Consider the following 21,867-nt stretch of genomic DNA (forward strand, 5'->3'; position numbering starts at 1 on the left):
ACAGAAATTAGAATACGAATCCTTGTTCCTCTTCTTATTTTAGCGTTTGCTCATAAATTACGTTTAGTATTTCTTAAATATACCTCATAAGAGTAAAGACGTCGATTTTGACAAGAAAATAAATGCCTCTTAGCAATGTGTTGTGTGTTGAAACTTAGCTTTCAATCTGTTGTGATTGAATGAATCCAGCGCATGAAATATTTCTCATTCAGCTGGAAGCAATCATTTAATGGATAAGTAACTAAACTACCAACTAATGCCAGGAATATAAACTACAAGAACATATTATAACTCAGATACTTGCCTTATGTGCGTATTCAATGTACGATATGATAAATTTTGGAAAAAGACTATTTCGACTGATATCTCCCGAGGCACTTCCTTTACATTAGGAAATAAGAAATATAAATGTTTATATGTTGAATTTGTATCATTAAATGCTGCTTCTATCATATCTGACTTTCTTAAGGTCCCAGAATTGATCATTATCGATTTATTTGCACCGAGCACAAAGCCAATTTTTATAGATACCATATAGTCAATTTAGTAGAGACCACTATCAATGTACAGTTGTAAATACACATATCTTTAAAATATGCTTTGTTACATCTCTCTAGGTTTTGAATTTATATCCCTTCCTGCATCAAACTTGAATTTCTATCACCGTAAAGGAAGCCGTCTGTTAAGCGTTATAGTTACTTGTTAAATTATGATCATTTTGACCCGAGCTACATTATTAGATATGCTCTGCTGAAGTGGTTGATATCTCTCTCACTTTATACTTATGCATTAATATAAGAATGTTTCTATCACATCTAACTTAAAAGCAGCACAAGAAGACATGTATGGAAATTAACAGGTGTTATTATGAAAACTACGACACATGTTAATCCATAAATATAGACTTAGAGGATGTAGCAGTTTTAATCGTAACTTCAAAGCTTTCTAAATTTGGTAGAAGGCCAAATATCAACTGAAAGACTTATAGTCAACTCGACTTCATTAGTACAGTGGTACATCGATCTCAGAAGAATGAAGGTCAAATTCTATTCACCATTCGTACACGGGATGTAAAGTAACTAAATACTGCTAAGAATTTAGTTCTTGACGTTAATATTTCTACCGTAACAGAAATAGAATAGGCTTTTTCATCACATCGTTATTTTAATACATTTGGTTTATCCTACATCAACCTTTCCATAGATGTCCATCTAGAACACATGGTAGTAGCGAATCTTCTTTTGAATTCTGAATACACCAGGCAAAAAGAAATAATAATAATATATAAATAATCTAATGGATCGTCTTAATTGAGAATCTATTTATGAATGATTGTTTTGATGAAAGCAATTAAAAAAGGCTATGATATGATTTTAAATAATTTTTTCTTAAACTTATAATATCTGGCTAGATTTCCATGCACAAAAGATTCATTACATGAATTAGTGTGTATCGATTAATAAAATCTAATTTCGAGACATGTTAATATTTCATCAGTCATCAACAGGAATAATTGACGAGAAATCTTCACAACTATTGAAACATTGAAAAGGCGATTCTATTTATAGTTTCTGTTTTTATACTTTTATTTTTTCCTTTCTTTTCTTTTAAAACTTTCATTAATTTCTGCGTATCTATAGTCCGCAAATTTTTATTGCCTTTCATGTGTGGAATTTCATATTAGAGTGATAGATAAAATGTGGTATATTCACAAATAATATTTTACAGAAATTTAGTGGCAGCTTCAGAATAATTTATTGTTTGTGTTAAGGGCAGCGCGTGATGATCTAATGCCAGGTCTAGCAAACGTAATCGTATATATGGCGCACTACAAAACACATATATGATATATCTGTTTATTTTAAATACAATCTACAATTTGTAAACATTATTAATAGTTGTTTAAAAATAGGACATTTATTTTTATTGAAAAAAAAAACAGCGCCCAAATTTACCTTATAATAAGTGTGAAGGCTACTGAATTTATATATGAATGGTAAGCATCAGAAAGGCAAGAGAAGCATCAAATTTAAGGTGGTAAAGTAACTCTAAATGAATTGTACAGATTAAAAGTAAACATCCAGTATTTTTCCTTATAAAGACAGATTTTTCATATGGTTCAATGGTATTTTCTTCAGCGAAATTTACTCCTATTAACTCATCAACATATATAGCATCCTAACTATAAGTACGGATTATCGAAAACAATAATCTTAAAAGAGAAAGACACTAATAAGATTTGAATGATAGGGCATAAAAATCTGTTGTCCCACATTCTACTGTTTGCAAGCAGTAGATATTAAAACATCATATTGATTTCATTGCTAAAAAACAAATTATATTTTGATATGTTTTACAGGATCGGTTGAATGTGATTTTATGACATCCATGCATCGTGTAACAGCATTGAAAATTAGAATATTGCTGCAAGCACCAGGATGTGTAGTCTTTATGTTGTTTTACCTTGAACTTACCTCTAATTTACGATAGTCACATCTGACAATATACAATCCTTCTGACCAAGCACAACTACCAAGTTTATATGCATGAATCACACTCATATTAACAGCAGTATATTATTAGTAATCAATCTTTTAATTAATTTTTGCCTGTATGAAAATCAAATTTAAATTTAATATGCAGTTTTTTGAGATGAAGCTAAATCTTGTAATGTTTTGCGATCTCCGTTACTCTCAAATAAGAGGGGAAAAAATTACTATTCTAAAGGCTTTACGACTCAATATAATATTCTGGCATTTATTTCTCTAGTGTTTTCCAATGATATCATGAAACATAAAGTTTAATATTAGCAAAATATTTCTGTAAAGGTGTATAATATTAAAATCTGAGTACTTTCACTGCTGTATAATCAGATGCTCTCAAAATGCAAAGCGTTAAAATTTATTTTATTTTCATTACTGCTAATTACTATTTCGTAAAGGGTATGAAATAAATTTATTTTATTAGATATTTAAAGTCCCATTTACTTTTTATTCTTTAAATAACAGGTCATATATTACTTTCTGTTTCAATTGTCATTTAGCGGGCGGATGTTCTGAAGCCTGTAACTTCTCAGAATAATAATAACTTTTATTTTTAATGTTTTACGATGATGTTACATTTACGCATTTTCGGAGGCAGGCTTTATTGGATTAAATCCACCTAGAACACGGACTAAGTAGCACATTACATTTAGTTTCATCTTCTTTGCATTTCAGCTGACAAATATGTCTGAATATAAAATATTGTTTTAGAAGTATTAAGGAATATTTATATATTGCTTTACATATGCATGTGTAAATGCTAACAGAAAGAATTCGGGAGCAATAGTGTCTTTGGATATTGCAAAACATATCAAAGAACTATTCTGTGAGCTTATCGGTGTTTTATTGTATTTCGCTGCCTGTGACATATGTTTTTGTATTCGACAATTTAATCGGCTCTACTGGCTGAGCTGATTTCGAATAAGTCTTTTGGAGGCTTAATATATAGTCTTATAATGAGTTACAGAAATTTGTTTAATGTAAAATCTTAAGTCACATGTAGAGAAGGCGTGTAAATACTTGGCAATGCTCGACCACACACAACGCAATTCAGCTATAATAGCAACAGAGGCCTGAATAATGATGGGCGTAAGATCACCTATATTTTAAAGAGTACTGTTGCAGCAAAGTGTTTGTTGTAACATAAGTTGTTGGTAACAGGGTTCTTGGCAGCATACTCACAGCAGATTTTCTTTTCCATAGTAGACAGCGCTTCTATTTAGAATATTATTATTGGAAAATATTTTCTAGCCTGTCTTATTTGTGATGACTTTAGGTGGGAATGTATGTGCGCATGATACTACTTGCAACTGCTATAACCTATTTGGCTTTTACTTTGTCTTTTGCTTTGGAAATATTAGACCAATCAATTATTAGAAGGCGGTATCTATATCCGGTTGTTCCGTTCATCGGATTGACTGGAACCCCTGGTCGTAGTAGCCGACAGAGTGCCAGTGAATGTGTGAGAGATTTATTTGTTCCTAGTTAATCTTCCTAGGGAATCTCTCTCAGTATATCATGCAAAGGTAGATTATGTTTTGTACAAAACAGCTAAAGTTCGATATTATATTTTGCAAGTACATATTTTCCCAGTGGTTATATTTTGTCAATTTCTGCTTACCCATTTACCCTGTTTATTTAAATTTGATAAAAATATTATTTTTATTTGATAAATTTCGTTTTACTTAGTTGTGAATTGTGAAGTTCCTAGATTTCGTTTCTACATCTCGTTTCAGCAGAAGCTCATTGGTAAATCTCGGCGTCTGACCATTAGTAAGTAGGAACTACAATCCTGATTCAGACATTTTTTTGTGTAGCTATAGAAATTCTCTTGCAGAAAATTAGATAGAAAAGGGACACTTTGTTGTATTTTACACATATGGTTTGAAAATACTGCCATAAGTTTAAAGTTTAGGCAAGTCGTAGAAAGAGCAAGGAACTTTGCTGTTATGCAAATTGAGTTCAAATTTAAAACCACTTTTATGTGACATAGGGAATAAAAATTTCTTTCTTTTTTTTTTTGCATTTCTTAGGCTTTTTGTTAGTAATTTTGGAATTAGATTCGTATCAAAGTAAGGTGTCTGAGATCAATTTACTGATGTTCTGAACTTGCTTCAGTTGAACATTTCTCACTCTCTTGTGATTTGAGTGTTGATCTCTAAATTTAGTAAGGTGTTAGTCTATCGTTGTTGCTGCTGGTGATGACTGTATGAAATTAATCATACTTGTTGACTTCTAGTCACCCATATCTTCCTGCTACTGTCACTTGTATTCCACCAACGCTCCTGTCATAATATCAGGAACCTTTTTCTATTCTGTCTATATTAGCTGACTGGCATACTGCCCTCTCTAAACACGCTTTTATTTCTTTCTAACCATGAAACTCAGTCTTACTCAGTATTTAGCTTGCTATCACTCTCTTTATCCTAATTAGATGCTTTGACAACTACCACATTTTAGATATGTCGAATATTCCACTTGTACGACAACTATTACTTAAGAGCCATATAACTCTTGAGATCAGGTGTCTGGAAGGAGCTTGTCTATTCTATGCGGAGAACTCTTGGAAGTATATGTGCTTTAGATTTTGTCCGCGATAGATATTGTACCAAGGTCTTTCTTTTGTATATTTTAGTTCACATCTGTCAAATAGTTAAACCTCATAATAATAAACTCGGAAAGGTATTTTAATAGTTGCGTTTCACTTAGAGAAGTTAATGATATAGGACACAGCTTGTAGCTGTTCAAGAAGAATAAGTGTGTGATTCTCACCGATCTTGGTGGGTCTGCGTAGACCACTGGCGTAGCATCTTTCTCCTGGACAAACGAATACAAAAAAGAAACCAATAAATCAACTGTCAAAAGTAACGTATCATCAACTAAAACCTTCTGCATACTACTTTATCATCGGCAGGGCAACACTCCCAAAGGAAAAGATACTTATGTGCAGGGCACTGCATAGCCAGCACGCTGTCTCACATCATAAATTGCAGCTTGACCAAATTGTTTGCCCAGAAGTAATTTCCTAAACAGCTAGCCTTGTGCAAAACTTAGAAATCAAGGCGGCCAACTGGCAGAATCGTTATCATGTCCAGCTGTACGTTCTGAATTCAAATGCTGCCAATGTCAACTTTACTTTTCATATTCGGATTCAATAAAATAAAATACTGATCAGGTGAAGAATTTGATGTAATCAACTAAATCCTCTGCCCCAAAATTGTGACTTCGTGCCAATATTTGCTATCAAAGTTACGAGCTGGCAGAATTGTTAATGTGTCTGTCAAAAGTGCTTGGCAGTAATTATTCTGACTACGAGTTTAAAGGTCTCCGAAATTGTCTGTCTTTCTTCATTGGGGTCGATAAAATAGGAACCAGGAGAGCACTGGGTTTGATGAAATCGACTTAGCCCCTCTACTAAAAATTGCTGGCCTTGTGACAAAATCTGAAGCCACCATTTTTATTGCTATCGTCGTCATCATCATCATCATCATCATCATCATCATCATCATCAATGTCATCGTCATCGTCGTCGTCGTCGTCGTCGTCGTCTTTCTGTTAGTGTTGGTAACGTTGCGTTGTGGCTGGATCGTTGAGGCTGGATCGTTGCTCACTGTGTTTGCTTCGACGGAAAATCGCGAAGGGTTTGGTAAAAGTCTAGAAACGTTTTATAAACGAAAAAGTTAATATACTACATATACCGTCCCGGATCGACAATACTTATAGTATGTATCGGTAATGTACCTCACAGTTCGGAACGAAAATAAAGCAGTTAGTATAATAGGTATGTCATGAAATTGAGTATTCATAAGGCTGGAACTTAAACTTCGTTTCAGGATGTATAAATGACTGAAATTACAACATGTCACTCTTGAACGGGAGTTACAACTGAGGGCATTGGAGCAACGTTAAATGAAATACTTTGATTAAGAACACAACACAGCACCCAGTCTAGGAAACGAAAGCACTATCTTATAATTGTGAGAACAATACGCCTGATCACTGTTATAAGACATTGAAACAAATTTCACAGAAATTTTATTGTCCACGATAGCATCAGATTTACTTTCACATTCAGGCTAGTTACGTTCTGTGAAAGATTGAAATCCGTTGATTACCACAGTTAGCAGATAAGGAATGACTGCGCTCATGGTTGCTTTAAGTATAGATATATACATACGTATAAATATACGCATAAATATGTATATACATGTATGCATATCTCTCTCTCTCTCTCTCTCTCTCTCTCTCTCTCTATATATATATATATATATATATATATATATATATATATATATATATATATATATATAAACGCTTGTGTGTCTAAATGTATGTTCTATTACATAAGAAGCAATGCTCTCATTTAAGTGCTCAATGCATCGCATTATACAGACTTGCATGATTTATACAAACATACATACACACATATATACATACATACACACACAAATGCGTACATACACACACAATGCATACATGCGCATATGCATTCCCGTGCCCATGGATACATACATAAACATAATATATATGTGTGTGAGTTTTTGTGTAGTCAGTGACATGCCAACAGCTTTGTGATGAACAGTTTGAGATATCATGTATAGTGTGTCTTTTCACGAAGTAGCTGCATGGGTTTGTGTACGTAGCCGCACATGTATGCACACATGCATACACACACACACACACACACACACACACGCACACACACACACACACACACACACACACACACACACACACACACACACACACACACACACACACACACACACACAAACACACACTTAAACAAATATTTATGTATGCATGTGTGCATAATTGTCTTTATATAATTATTTTACTGGTCTAATATTAGTCGATAGTACCATCTACTGTTGTCAGACATTTGCAATTCTTTTCTCTGATATGTATCAGGCTGAATAAAAAGTAAGCAACGTTTTGAAACATGAAATTCATTGCAATATATTTCAACAATGCGGAAATTTTATTCATCAAATAAGTACCATTAGAATCAACACATTTTTGCCAACGAGTTACAAGTTTGTTTATTCCGGTAACATAGAAATGTGGAGTTCTGGAGCTGATGAACTCGTTGAACGTACTTTCAGCATCGGTTTGACTTTTGAACTCCTCTCGCAGGAGGCAATCAAGGTGCTGGAAAAAGTGGTAGTCGCTAATAGAAAGGTCGGGGGAATAAACTGGGTGGGGAAGAACTTCGTAGCCAAGATCCCTCAACTTCTGGAGCGTCATTTATGAAACGTATGGTCGTTAGTTGTTAGGAAGAATGATTGGCCCTCTTCTGTTGACCAGTCTGGGACGGAGGAGTAGCAGTTTTTCGTTCATTTTGGCAATTTCATGGCAGTATTTCTGCAGTGATGGTTTTCCGGGTTTTAAGAAGTTATAATGGATGAGTCCAGCAGTACGCTATCAAAGAGTCACCATAACGTTCTTTTTGAAGAGCTCGGGTTTAGGGAAGGTTTTAAGTGCTTCATTTTGGTTCAACCACTGCGAAGAACGTTTTTTATTATTATTGTACAGAATCTACATTTCCTCACAAGTTACAATACGGTTGAAAAATGGAGATGCGACTAGCAAATTTCATATCTTCGCATTTTCTGATTTTCATTTAAATCGTGTGTTACCCATTTGTCAAACTTTTTTGATTTTTCGATTGCATGCAAATGGTTGCAGGTAGTTTTCTGTCTAACTTGAAGTTCTTTTGTCAGTTCTCGAGTGGTTTGACGTGTATCTTTTTCAATGAAGGTCTTTAATTGACCGTCATCGATGACAGATAGGCGTCCACTACGCTCACGATCATCAAGACTCAAGTCTCCACTGCGAATTCGTTTAAACCCTTTTCGAGCTGACCACTCACTGGTCATTTCCTCACCAAACGTTTCGTTGATATGGTGAGCAGTTTCAGCTGCTTTACGTCCTTTTTTGAAGTTGCATAGGAAAATGGCTCGAATATCGCGCTTTGACATTTCCGTTTCAGATGGTTGTAGCAACGGTGAAAAAAAAATCAATGTTTATTTATTGATGCATTTGGGCAGGTTTATGTCTGTATTATCAGAGAATTGCAAAAAATGTTTCTAAAAATTCAAAACTCTGCAAAAATCCGGTACAAATTCTTCATAGTTCAAAACGTTGCTTACTTTTTACTCAACCTGATAGCTCAACAGGTTTATTCCAATTCTTAAATTAAAACTTCGAGCCTTATCTACGGTAGATTGTGGTACCTACTGCCAACAGTAGCATTTCCATACTCACCATGTAAACTTTAGTTAACTTTTACATTTTGCTTGTCAACAAATTCGATTTTTTTCTCATAGGTTGAACAGGATTATATTACATTTGAAGGTTTTTTTTAATGTTGTTATTAGCAGGAGTAATTGAGTTTTGATGTCGAACTGAATATGTTGTTTTCTTTAAATCAACTTTTCTGCAGTATTCCAGTGTAGCGGATTGAATCTCTGTCGCATATCCTTTTGTTTAGGAAGATTTTCACTTCTTGTTACTGACATGGTTCATTGAAACGTTGATATATATTATATTTTGCTATTTCGTTTGTATATGGCTGGCACTTGTATTCAAATCTACAATGCTGTGTTAATATACACACTGCTAGTGACGTAGTCCTTTAAGCGGACAAATGTGTTTTTTTTCCTTCATGATTTCAGCTTGTTCATTTCCTTTATATTGTTAGAAACACTAGGATAAACATCTCTGAAAAGTTTGTGTCAAAAGGTTTGAATTTAGATTTATGCGGAGGTGGACATTTTCAAACGCCGAATTCATATTTCCTCCTCTTAGGTGGAAGCACTTTTGTAGCTACAAATGTAGTTTAGAACTAAATCGGCATTGAACTTTGTCTCAAATTTTCCTGTTAATATAACTGTTGTGACTCGTCTTCTGCTTTTTTGAGCTTTAACTCAATATTTTGTTGAGAATGCCGTTTTGACCTAATTCAAAATGGGTTCTATATGTGACTCTTCCGGCTTTTGTTTGATCATGTATCTCTGCTACATTAGTTGGTAATTCCTCCTTTATTTAAAAGACAGGTGTAAATTGAGGGTTATTTCGATGATATTTCTACTAAATCGAGTGATGACGTAGGAGACTCACTTGTCAGTTTCTGACCTCGTAAGTTATACCTAATTAATTCTGATTTAATTTCCGTGTTGTATTATATTACCATCGCTAGTTTGTGATAGGAAATAATGCATTTTATAACCTACTGCACAGGTTTCATATTCGAGTAACCTTTTATTTTTCTCTGACTCTATGTTTTTTTCTTTCTCGTCATGCAAAATTTACTCTGTGTAGTTTATTTATCAGCTTCATCCATTACGTTTAAAATTTTATTTCATTTTAAATTTCATGTACTAAATTAGTTGAATGCATTTTATAATCTAGCGTTTTTGTTTTTGACTAGCATTCCTTTGTCTTGTGCTTCATTCATGCAAGTTATTCTAAAGGTCATTCTGAAAGGGTGTGGAACAAAGACCTGTCGGCAATCATGACTAACATCGATTTCAAGGAGGCATCTCATACAACTAACCAAGAAAAACCGTCGTGTTTTGAAGCGTGTGGCATTCATTAGGAGTTAGAACAAGCTTTCAGCAGCTTATACAGGAACACTCGATGCAAAGTCATTTCATTTTACATGAGACAGACAATGCCAACATCAAAACCGATGTGATTATAAGTACATTATCATTCCTTGCCTCATTTGAACTCGATTATGTGCTGAGTAAGTCCATCATTGGTTGTGAGGTCTGGTTCATTTTGGGCACCAGAAAAAAAATCTTCGTGTGCCAAATGTTACAAATGCTGAACTTGATATTGAACTCAATATCTCGCTCGTGATAAGTAATGTTTTTAAACACAAAAGATCTTTAAAGGGAACTCCAATGGACGAAGTAACACAGTTTTACAGCTTTTCCTAAAGCACATACAATAAGCATGTGTTGATGATGTTTGCATTATTAAGCTCCTTCGAACACAAAATTTTAATTTTATTTTCCTTGTGCAACACATATCCGCATACGCAAACAGTATTTTATGCTATTTGTGTAACTACCTGTAGCAGGCCAATACAGGGGGTTTCGGAGGTGGAAGAGTAACATTGAGAGCGGAAATGATAGTAAAATATTGATATCTATCACTGTCTTTCACTTTCGGGGCGATTTCATTTCGCCTAAGTGTGAGGTATGCTAATTTTTTAAAAATAATACGTTTTTAAACGGGTCTCGCCTGAATGAAGTACAGCAACTTTACTATCTTTACTAATGCACAGACGTTGTCTATGTGTATGTATATGTATGTATGTATGTATGTATGTATGTATGTATGTATGTATGTATGTATGTATTATGTTTGCATGCATATATTCCATTACTTTTTTATTCTTTTACTCGTTTCAGTCACTTGACTGCGGCCATGCTGGAGCACCGCCTTAAGGTATTTACATTCTTATTGTTTCTCTATTTAAGCATTTTGAACAAAGGATGCTGCTGGCAAAACGTGGAATTCTTTAAATTACTGCATTTAAAAATGAACAACGATATATTCCAAGATTCTTTTATTTTACTTTGTTATTGACCTGTTCTTTCGTATTTGTCATGTGAACCAAATACTGGAAGAATTGTCGAAGGAAATCTTTCATCAGATAAGTAGTACGCAGAAACGCATTCAAATAACAAACCTATGGGTGGTTTGTGTCTCCTGTGGTCTCCTGACTTGTCAGAAATATCAGCAAAATCTCCTTCGAATCATCCCGTATTGTCTTGTACAAGCAAAGTTGGAACAGGTAGTCTAATCTTGGGCAACATTATGAATGAAAAATAAAAACAAATACAACATGGTCATTGTTGATCACAAATCTGTTCGATCAGGGCTGAGGCATAGCAAAAACTAAATAAATACAAAGAATTACCGCAGCAGTAACAACAATAACAACCTCAATAGCAAAGATGTACATAACCCCACAGCAAAGTTACGTGTTGATTGCTAAAAGAATTGTACAACGTATACAGTTTAAATTCATTTAAACATGACCTTGTACCTAATCCAGAAAACATATCAATATTTTCTACTTCCTAAAAACATTTATTGCCATGTTTACAATACGGTTATTTTTCGGCGTATATATCTATCTCATCAAGTAATATCACGACTCACTTCGCTGCAGTTAAAGCAAAGCTTTTTAAAAACTTGATTTGTTTCGTAAACATTAAAGTTATCTCAATTGATATGTTTAAGCGATTTCACAGTAGTGTAATTTTTATGGATTTTTATCGTTTGTTTTGCTTTGATTGAAGCATAAAAAAGCGATAATTTTTACATCAGTGAAATATTTAAAGCGAAAAAAAACGTAGAAAAAAAATTATTCTTTTCAGTTATCTGGTCGCATGATATAGAATATTAAAAATAGTAACGTATTAAATATATTAGAAAACATTAGCATTTAATGAGGACAAACCAATGTGTGTTGTGATACTTAAGAGGGGTACCACAAATGGTGTGTTACTAACTCGCCAGACTAGTGTTTACTCAACTAAGTGTCTTTCATTTTATCCGAACTCCATTGGTTGCAATTATTACAGAACCAACTACCATGCCAGGAATTATACCTCGACTAGACACCAAACTATCAGAAGCAATATAGCAACACTACAAACTAAACAAATGTATCAAAATAATAGCTTTCCTAAATATATATTTTCAGTTCGGGAAAATTTATATTCATCGAGATGTGATCAAATAATAATCCTGTTTCGTTTAGACACAATGACAGCAATTTCTAGTGGGAAAGATTAATCGGTAGCACTTCACTGGTACTTTATTTTATCGATTTGGGGGAGGATGAAACACAAAGGCATGCTCGGCGCGATTTGAACTCAGATTCTGAAGACTCGAGACCAATATAGCAAATCAGTTTTGCCATTTTTGTAACAAGTTTGCTAATTCACCGAGTAAAAGAAATCAACACTTTTTACTATATATGTTTGAAATTTCTTTTGTTAGGTGGTCGGTCGATTACAAAGAATCCAGTTCTCAACTGGTACTTATTTTATCGAACCCCGAAACGATAAAAGCAAAGCCGACCTCAGAGGAATTCAAACTCAAAACGTAAAGACCGACGGAAATGTCGCTATGCATTTTGTCTGGCGTGCTGCCGATTCTGCCAGCTAGTCGCCTTCGATAAAGCAATGATAACGACAATAGGCCAAACAAATATAACTAAAACATTACTGTATCTATATGAATCGTTGCTTATGGTGTTATCGACTATCTTACTGCGCAGTTGGTGCGAGAAATGCAAAGTTTTATTTGTGAAGCACGACAGGACAGGAAAGTAACATACATTATTATTTTAGTGAATGATACTTTTTATTCTCTGAAGTTCATAATTATAGCTATAGCAATGCGATTATATTGTTGCAATAATACGACTGTCACATAAATGAATGACCCAAGAAAATTTCTCTCAGTTGCCTTCTGCATGAAGACCTTTGAGCTAAGTGGAATTAACATACTTAATGTAGTCAGTAAGCTCCTTAAAAATATTTTTAATTAACTAAAGTTACACCCGTATTTAAAGATACAAGTATTAACTTTAGAGATAATTGCTGTCAAGAAAAGCAAGGGAGTTAACTCTAAAATTCAAATTAATTCAATGTGTGCATGGCGTACTGAGGGAGCGAGTCTGATCTTTGGCAAGTACGGTAATGACCTCGGATATTTAACGTCTTATTAGTATCTTATTATTTTTCTGTGAAAGCTATTCTAACCTGTACGAAACCATACCGATGAGGAAAAGAAAAATCACAGCTCTTATCCTGAAAAGCAGTAAATCCGTACGGATTTCATGCAACCGGGTGAGAAACAATATTTCCGAGAACTCTAGTCTATTAAATGACACTAATTACTATTTTATCGATGGATCTCATTTTCTACTCGAATTCCAAAACTCAAGTTAGCTATGACAAGATATTAATTAAAATCAGTAATTTGACAAATTATATACATAATTAATTTAATTGGATGCTTTATCACTATCGTCATCAAAAGAGAAAAATAATTCTGAATAAAATCAAGTGAAATATTGAAAGTCTATAATCTCAACAATATAAATATTGTTATATTTGTAAATATTAGTTGAGGACATCATTCCATTGAAGTTTTTCCAAATCACTAAGGTTTAATGCCCCCCACCATACATACCACTTTACGGACAATATATTCACGTCTTTGTTTACATGTGGGATTTGTTAACTCATGAGATAAAAGATTTTGGATCCAACTGATACTTTGAGCATACTACACTTGAAACACGAGTAGAACACATAGCTTAATTTAGCAGTCATCATCGTACCCGCTCTTATTAACACAGCATTGTATCATTATTATTTATGATAAAAAAAAAACTCATAGGTAGTAATAGTAAAATAAACCATAGGTAGTAATAATTTGTACTTCATTCAGAAGCAAATTTTAGACTACGAAAAGTATTGCCGTGAATTAGCGTTTATGATAATTTGAAGATATCAAATACTGTTAATCACAAACTGACGAAATAGTTCTGTTAATTTTGTTAAAAATTATTTCAAATACACCAATGAAAATCTTTTATCGCTAAATTTAATAACAGCAGGTGTTTACCTCCATTTACATGATTTTATCCCATATCTTTTACTTGTTTCATTCATTTGACTACGGCCATGCTGGGGCACCGCCTTGAAGAATTTTTTGTTGAATGAATCGACCCAGCGACTTATATTATATCTTGGTTTATCTGTATCTTAGTTTATATATGAACCAAACCATCATAAATACTTATGATTAGGCAAAAAAAAAGAATATATTTATCTACCTATAACATTTTGTCATCAAAACGTACTAAACCGTTCAATGTATTGTATACTCTACGGCTCAAGTTTCTTCGAAGTTACAGGCTCGTAAGACCCCTAACGCTAGTTATCAAGCAGTGGTGGAGGACAAACACAGGCACAAAGACACACACGTAGATACACACACACACACACGTACACACACACACACACATGTGCATATGTATACATATATGTGTGGTGGAGGACAAACACAGGTACAAAGACACACACGTACACATACACACATGTGTATATGTATACATACATGTGTGCGTGTTTGTGTGTGTATCATTGCATATATTCTTTCATTCTTTTACTTGTTTCAGTCATTTGACGGCAGCTCTTGTAGGGTTTTAGCCGAATAGGCCCCAGGACTTATTTCTTAAGCTTAGTACGTATTCTATCGGTCCCTTTTGCCGAATCGTTGTGTTACGGTGAGGTAAACATACCATCATCGGTTGTCAAGCGATGATGGGGCGGTGGTGCAAAAACAGGCCCAAAAATACACACACACATAGATATATACATATCCATGTGGTTGGGAAGCGAGCTTCTTACCATACAGCCACGCACCACGGCTTTTTCCTGTTTCCATCTACCAAATCCACTCACAAGCATTTGATCGGCTCAAAGCTATAGTAGAAGACACTTGCCTAAGGTGCCACACAGTGGGACTGAACCCGGAACCATGTGGTTAGGGAGTAAGCGTTTCACCACACATCCACGCAGATGTTATTAATATTCATCATCCATTCTCTCTTTTTGATGAATGTCACGTAGTTTTAGTTTTGACAAGATAGTTCTATATGGCCACTAAATTCCCAAGAAATATCATGCCTTGGTTAATCTTTTCGCAAAACGAAATTAAATGCCTCAAATATAATGGTCTAAGAAGCCTTACCCGTATTTACTACCGAATGGATATTGAATATGCAAACAATATCCATACAACTACATAATGAAAATTTGGTTACCAGTCAGAACGTAATGAAGTATAATAACTATATGGCAGTCTGGTGAATTTCGTTTACATTTATGAGGATATAAGTTCAATTCTACTGCATACAGCTTGATATGTCTTTGAGCGGAAAGTTTAACTACATGTCTAAATTCCCTATAAAGAAGGCAAATACATACTAGAATATTCTACCGGTAACTGGTTGATGTTCTACTTTTTGCAGAAAAGGGTTTATCGCCCATCTGCTTAATGCCGTCAAACTTGATGTGCTCACTCCACTCATGGTTTCCCTGTGGACTATAACATATTTATCTTGCCATCATTTGTTATTGATTGATTTTCTTATTTATGACTTAAATATAAAATAATAAATCTTGGTTTATTTGTATCTTAGTTTATATATGAACCAAACCATCATCAATACTTATTATGTTTAGATAAAAAAAATCCTTTATCTTTGGTCATCAAAACGTACTAAACTGATCAATATGTTGTATGCCGTACGGCTCAACAACAGACCATGTAATATAAAGATATACAACTATTTCTCTTATTGATTTTCTGGAGAAGACCAAGATACAAAGAGAGATATAGTGTTAACAAAAGATTACTGCTCCGACAAGTGTGAATGCATTTAATTATATTTGATCAAATGCAGTGAGTTATAGAGGTCAATTTATTAAATTCTGTGAGGAAATCACAGCTGGTCCATTTTCTAATTTTCCCTTGAGATTTCATTGAATCTTTTACAAAATGCATGTCATATGTTAAAGCGAAAATAAGTGAAATTTCAATACATTGTCTTTCAAACTGTAAAATGTTTAAAAAGCATGATGTACATAGAAGAAAGCAATTGCTCGTGTACATTCAAACGTCCATACGCTCGCAGATAAACGTAAACGTATTTTAAATAATATATTTCCTCACATTTACTATATGCGTGTGTGTGTGTTTGTGTGAGTGTGTACTGTAACTGGATAGCATACGTCAAATACAATGAAATATCTTTATACAGTCTTAAAGAAATTGAATCAAGTTTCGCGTTACGAACCTCTTGGAAACATCACCTTAATCCATTCATTCATCAAATATTTTTAGATGTGTCTGTTCTCAAGTGTGTTCTGTAAAGAATATCGGGTGTGTAATGCAAAGTATACATCTGCCGGTTTGTTATCAGTGTTATGCGACTTAGATTTTATATTTGCGTGTGGCAGTTATGCATGTGATGCTCTTAATTATTATGATGTGCCGTTCAGCAGGTATGCCAGGGAACACTCGCACGATGTTGTACTGACTAAAAAGAACCTTGTGACAACTTTTGAAGTTCATCAAGTCACGAGCTTTCTCTCTTGCTTCGATATGAGACTTTTTAAACGTGTGGATATATGGACCGCTTCAGTCTAACACCTTGCATTTCATGCTTATGCCGCTTCAGTTTGTCTATTATCTTATGTAGTTGCATCCCTCTCATCAATATATCTGAAAGACCTGTTTTCGTGACGTCATGTTGCTTTCACCTGCCTTCAAACATACCAATGCAGTAACACCGCTCAGGGGTCTTCAAGTAGCATGTGACTTTTAGCATAAAATTTCCTTCATGTTTTAGTCGTTTATCATTTCTTTATATTTCTTCATACATTATCACTAGCTTATGATGGTAACCAATAATTTGCATGTATGCAAGCTTCATAAATTAAAAAAATTAGCCGCTTACGAATCAGTGACAAGAAACAAATAGTTTATGCAGATTCATCTTTAAATAAACAGTATTCCTCTATACCGAACAGCATTCACTATTTTAGCTTAATTGAAACGCGTACCCAGGAGAAATCCCCACCTTCTGTATGTATATGCATTTGCAGTAAAATGAAATGTCTTGGCAAAATAAAGCCTTCTTTATACTGAAGACGAAAAAGAAACCTTCGAAATCTCATTCTAATTTTGGCCCATTAATACTTTCAAAATGAATTTTGTATCGTTCATAAAATTATCTTAGCAACAGCAAGCACTGACAAAGTTGTTTACGAATTTTGATATGTACCGTAATTTTTTTTCCTGAAATTTACGCTTACATTTTTACCACGATAAAACAGCAAGCAGTTGATTTTAGATACTATTTCAGAACATTATGACTCAATAAAAACAAGAATACACATGGTATGTAGTTTTAATTTACTTATTTCATAAAATGGTCTTTTATCAAATTTTTTTGCAGTTATAGATTTTAAAAAATATATTTGTAAAACAATTCCCAAATGCAGTCAGCAAATATGCTCTCGGCTAGGTAAAGTTTAACTCCAAAGGTGAAATGCATCGCAGTTAAATTTATGTCAAATTGGCTGACTGTGGAAGAGTCTAGTTATTCGTTTGTAAGGAAAGGAAGTGATGCATAGTTAATGCACTAGGAAAACAAGGAAATTACTTCATTTAGCAAAATCCGAAGTGTATATAAATGGTTTATTGTCTTTATTGACTTCCGGAGTAAAATTATTTTTTTGGTTTTCCAATGGATATTACATTAGTCATTTACGAAGTTCCTATAAAAAATTGAACGAGCTTTAAAGACGTGGTTTTTAAGGAACTTACAACTTAATGTCATATATTTATTCCACATATTTGTGCGATGAAACCTTGGAAGTTTTAAGGACTTAAGTGATTTTTTTACATGAATTCTTGTCAGATTTAGGTTGGAGCACACACAAACACTCACATGCACACAGATGTACATCCATATACGTACACACAGAAATACACTGACACATGCACACACACATGCACACACACACACAGATAAACACACACACACACAGATAAACACATATACATATATATTTAGAATTTTTTGTATAACGCTATTTACTTCTACGTAATGTCTATTATAAATAGCTTGACACAACCAGTAGAGGCAAGTAAAAGAAATACTCACATAATGAGAAGAGAAGAAAGCAAAAGAAAGCATTTTAAATGAAAAGAAAGTGTTTTTTTAAAAAGACACGTTCGTTCTACCTTCAGCAACAACACAAATTCCGTATTTATTCAGATTAAAGGTAAATTTGGTCTAGTTTATCTGTGAGGTAAAATTTACCTTTAATCTTTTCGGGGTTCATAAAGAAACATTCTAATACAAGGCGGTGTTTTAACAGAACTATATCCGATCAAAGGCTTCACGATATATATTTAGGTGTTTTTCATTCCGAGTTGAAAATCTGCCATAGCCTACATGAGTGGTATACTCAGTCTTCGCACGGTTTTAACACCAACATCTGGCACCTCTGTGCCTTTAGCGGAGCGTACACTGTTGAAAGCATTCAGTTCAGGTTTTCGATTTGACGATATTTTTCTCCGTCTTTGTCACCAGTCTTGGAGGCTCTGAAACTGATCGCGGAAACGTTTTTATCGTGACAAAAGAAAAAAGATAAAATATTCCACAGTTACCACCAGAAATAATGTACAAATTCCAAGATAAAGTTGTAGAAAGGACAGAAATGAAATGAGCTTGACAGAAGGCAAATTCAATGTCTGATTGAAAGAAAATATATCCCAGACTGTAATCGAACAAGAAAGAACGACTCAACAGTTGAGAGAGAGAGAGGGGTAGGAGAGAGAGAGGGGGGAAGGAGAGAGAGAGGGGGAAGGAGAGAGAGAGAGAGAGGGGAGAGGAGAAAGAGAGGGGGAGGAGAGAGAGAGGGGGAGGAGAGAAAGAGTAGGAGAAAGAGAGGAAGAGAGTAAAATAACTGATCGAAAAGAAAAGTAAGCAAGCGAAAATAGAAAATATGCGCACTATGGACTATAAAAATAAGTTGTCAACAATTGACATTTATATATCGTTAGATACAGTGATCGGAAGTATTAATGTCAGTTCGGAGACGCATGATGCTGATTCTGATACTTAGAAATAATACATTACAAACAAATATATTGCTATACATTTATCTGTATGAAACCGAGCGCGCGTCTGCGTGAGTGTGGTGGGCGCGCGTGTGCGTGCGTGCTTGTATGTGAGTGTGTGAGTTAGACATATTTGTTGACTACAACACATTCCGACCGACCTGAAAGTAGGCATAATGGCCCTAAGTGCCCGATAAATAATAAGCAATAATTTAAGTTATTTACAATTATGGCATTAGTCTGCATTATAGAAATTGAAAGATCACCGTAAGCAGACATATGTGAATATTTGTGTATGCGTCTGTGAATATATTCATACATACATATATTTATATACATAATTGTATGTATATATATATATATATGTGTGTGTGTGTGTGTATGTGTATGTGTCAACACACACATACGTTTACATACGCACTTTCCATTATCAGTTTTCTTCATGTTTAATTTGGAATAATAGCACTTATAATTCCATTAAAGCATTAGAAATATATATATATATATATATATATATATACAAAATGGGACAAGAACGCAAAACATCCAGCATCCTGACAGATATATATATATATATATATGTGTGTGTATGTATATATATATATATGCATATACATATGGATATATTCACGCAAACACTTACTCATATGCAGGCACACAGACGCACTGATGAAAGATATACTTTGTAACTAGTTACTAATTGATTGCTTTTATTTGATGCCTTGATGCAACTAAAACTTGAAACTGAGGACACACAACCGAATAATATTACAGCGTACTGCCTCAGTTATCAGAATTGCTCTCTTAATATGCAAAACGTATTTGTAAAAATATAATCGTACACTGAATAAAAATACAAGCAGATAGCAAAAGATTGAAGTCGGTGCATAACAAAATAATGAAAAGAATAAAATGAATAAAAGAAGTACACTGTTGCACGAACATTATAAATAACTTTCAATAAATGGCATTTTATCTTACGAAGGTAAGTAACATGTCTGTCAATTGATAAGAAACCATTTCCCTTGTCACAGGACAAGAAATCTCCTGTCATACCCACTAAAGAATACATAGATGTGCTCTGATATGACAGTTTCTAACAATTACATGTGTGTGTGTGTGTGTGTGTGTGTATGTGTGTGTGTGTGTGTGTGTGCGTGTGTGTGTGTGTGTGTGTGTGTGTGTCAATGTATATATTCACTATGTCACAAGGTCGATTTTCTTGTCGGAGGTACAGTCAATTCAATCAATTGAGTTATGCTACTTGTATTTAGCTTGTCAATTACTGGAGGCTGAACGACAAAGCCGTTTCAGCCTAGAGGTCGGAAACTAAGCATATAATCCACCGTTTTACCATTTCTCTCAACTTACAGACCTATTCATATAATCGTATCTTATATACCATTTAAACCTTTAGTAGTATTTTGCACTAAAATCCAATGAAATCGATAAATGGCCACTAGCCAAAACGTTCAACAGATTCAGCTATCACTCTATTACTGAAATGCCATTTCTCCTATCCAAGAATAAATCTGTGATTAAAACCAAAATTGTTATATCATGGATACCAAGAGATTCTTAAAAAGATAACTCTTCCGTTCTAAAAATCTTAGCATAAAAGCTGCAAAAGATTCGTATTAGTTTGCAATTAAGTGATATGTCAACGACTCATCAACGTTAGTCTCATTGAAGATACATCATCAACACGAACACGTCTGAAACATTTTAACAACCTGTTTCCTTTCAGTTCACCACACCAAATATTTTCTATACGAGATAGTTTTAAATAGATTTCTGGCTTAACTTACCCTTTCATACATTCACCTTGTTAAAGAAGAATTTAGAAATGTTCTTCATTCTTTATACCGAAGCTCTGTACTTTAAAATATGAATATTTTTCAATTGTTAAAGGTACTCGGAACTGAACAATGCATTTACAAAGATTCTCGCTTTATCTATTTTTCATTTTGCTGTTTGACTCCACACATAAACAAATATAACAATTATATTAAATTCCTGTAGCTTTACATTCTTATTCCACTAATATTGTCGCTGCTCCTCTATATGTTAAATTTGAGGTGATTAAGGTACATGTAAACAACATGCATGCAACTTTTCCAATATTTGATGTTAGATGATTTATTTGATGTAAAATTAGAAGGAAAATTATAATTCATCTCAAATTCAAGAATCCAAAAAATTTTGTTTCTGCTGAAGTAAAAGAATCCACCCATTTTCGTTTCTGCTAAATATACTGTTGTTATCAGGTAAACAAAAAGAAAATACGACAAGCCAACAGAGTACGAAAACGTGTTGTGCCGAGGAATAATTAAAGTCAATTCAAAGCTGCTACGTGTTGGTCGAGCAACTCGTTCTCTATACAAAGGTACTACTCAGCATAATCTTTATTACAGGTTATGTATTTGCGCCATCGTTGAAATGCTCTTCAAACTTTAGATGCGCTTTAAAAAATCTTGTGTGTGCACTCTTGTATCTTCTCCACAGTTTCGTTTGTATTATTAAATCGGAAACACCGAAGACTGTCTTTCACAGGATCAAACAGGAAAAGGTCATAAGGCTCAAG

At 34.0% G+C, this 21,867-nt stretch overlaps 1 protein-coding gene across 2 annotated transcripts in view; it reads left to right on the plus strand.

Moving 5' to 3' along the window:
• The window catches only part of LOC106880363 (uncharacterized), a 284,933-nt gene that overhangs the window by 106,360 nt on the left and 156,706 nt on the right, over positions 1 to 21,867 (plus strand). Inside the window, exon 2 of one of the 2 annotated variants that reach the window (XM_052972368.2) lies at positions 10,967 to 11,003. The exons of the other annotated variant lie outside the window; for it this stretch is intronic. The gene's annotated coding sequence lies outside the window, so the exon portion shown is untranslated. The remainder of the gene's footprint in view (positions 1 to 10,966; positions 11,004 to 21,867) is intronic. 2 annotated transcript variants of the gene reach the window in all.

The sequence above is a fragment of the Octopus bimaculoides genome, chromosome 13 (genome assembly GCF_046866305.1).
Source record: "Octopus bimaculoides isolate indiv1 chromosome 13, ASM4686630v1, whole genome shotgun sequence".
In the NCBI taxonomy this organism is placed as follows: Eukaryota; Metazoa; Mollusca; class Cephalopoda; order Octopoda; family Octopodidae; genus Octopus; species Octopus bimaculoides.